Source organism: Eulemur rufifrons, chromosome 8 (genome assembly GCF_041146395.1).
Source record: "Eulemur rufifrons isolate Redbay chromosome 8, OSU_ERuf_1, whole genome shotgun sequence".
NCBI classification, from domain to species: domain Eukaryota; kingdom Metazoa; phylum Chordata; class Mammalia; order Primates; family Lemuridae; genus Eulemur; species Eulemur rufifrons.
The window spans coordinates 107,731,175-107,732,568 of record NC_090990.1 but is presented as its reverse complement, the minus strand read 5'-3'; the positions used below and the strand labels follow the sequence as shown (position 1 = coordinate 107,732,568).

Genomic DNA, 1,394 nt, shown 5'->3' with positions numbered 1-1,394 from the left:
GAACCCAGTATTACTCAAAGTCAAATATATCACAATTTTACAAAAGGTATAGGCTAAAATTCCTCATGAACATAGAGGCAAACATTCTTTATAAAATATTAAATTGAATAAAACCACATATAAAAACAATTATACAGCATTATCAGATGGGATTTGTCCCAGGAATGCATGGTTGATATATAATTTGAAAATCGATTAATGTAATTCACAATATTGATAGAATAAAAGACAAGGGGAATATGGGAACTCTGTGGTATAATGGGAAAATTCTATATCTTGATATCTTGATAGTAGCAGTGGTTATACAAGTCTATACCTTGTCAAAATTCATAGAACTGTACACCTAAAGTGATAGATTTTATTGTATGCAAACTGTACTTAAATAAACTTGACTTAAAAAGTTATCAGGATCCTTTTGTCTTCATAAGCATGATGATCGGGTTTTCACAGTAATGTATGAGATGTGCCACCTTCAAATCTTGTTATGATTTAGATATACCAGTCTTATGCAGGTGGGAAAAAGTATTAATAATTGGAAGTGGGGTGAGATTATATGGGGAAACTTACGAAACAAGATTGACCATTAGTTGATCATTGTAGAAGGTAGATGAAAAACACATCATTATTCTGCTCTGTCTACTTTTGTATACATTTATACATAAAAGTTTTTAAAAACCTGCAAGTATAGTCTTAAGAAAATATGTTACCATAAATAATTACGGTAAATAAAGTATTACCATCAATAATTATGGGTGTATGTAAGCTATTGCCAAAGTTCTAGGTTGCCCAGCAGGCAAAGGAGGAATATAAATATAATGTAAACATAAATCTAAGTAAGTAAATATTAATAATTAATGCCAGATGTGTGCTCATTAACACAGCTCTTTAATATAGTTCTTACATACAGTTGTAGTTTACCACAAAGTAACTTTTATTTTCTATTTTTCTCCTGTTCCAACTCAGGATTCCTACAGTGAGGTTTGTTGCTGAGACGCATGGATGCCAACAACCCTTGTAAAGTTCCTTTTCTATTCTTGGAGACAATGGCATTGGGTCTGGCACCAGATCTCTGAATTTCTATCAATGTTTCACTGAGCTAAGCTGCTAATATTGGCAGCATTGACAATAAGTTGATGATGTCTCTCATCAGGAGGGAAGCATCCCTGTGTTCCACCTTTGTGTTATATTCTACAGTACTTATGTCAAAACACAGAAGTTTTGTGCTGATCCCACCACTGCACATAAACTATTTAATATGTACTTATAGCTCATTTTCCTGACCATCACCCAAGAACCTGGGGGCTGGCCAAACAACCATCAGAGTGATTGAGTTATTTTGTGCAAACTCAGTACACACTCTAGGTGAAAGGAGCATAAGTTTTGGATAAATTTCA

General features: G+C 33.5%; 1 non-coding gene across 1 annotated transcript; it reads left to right on the top strand.

The window, feature by feature from the left end:
- Window positions 1–409: 409 nt before the first annotated feature.
- Window positions 410–509, top strand: LOC138391227 (small nucleolar RNA U13). Its single transcript, XR_011234835.1, has one exon. It is a non-coding gene; the product is annotated as a small nucleolar RNA U13 (small nucleolar RNA).
- Window positions 510–1,394: the final 885 nt, after the last annotated feature.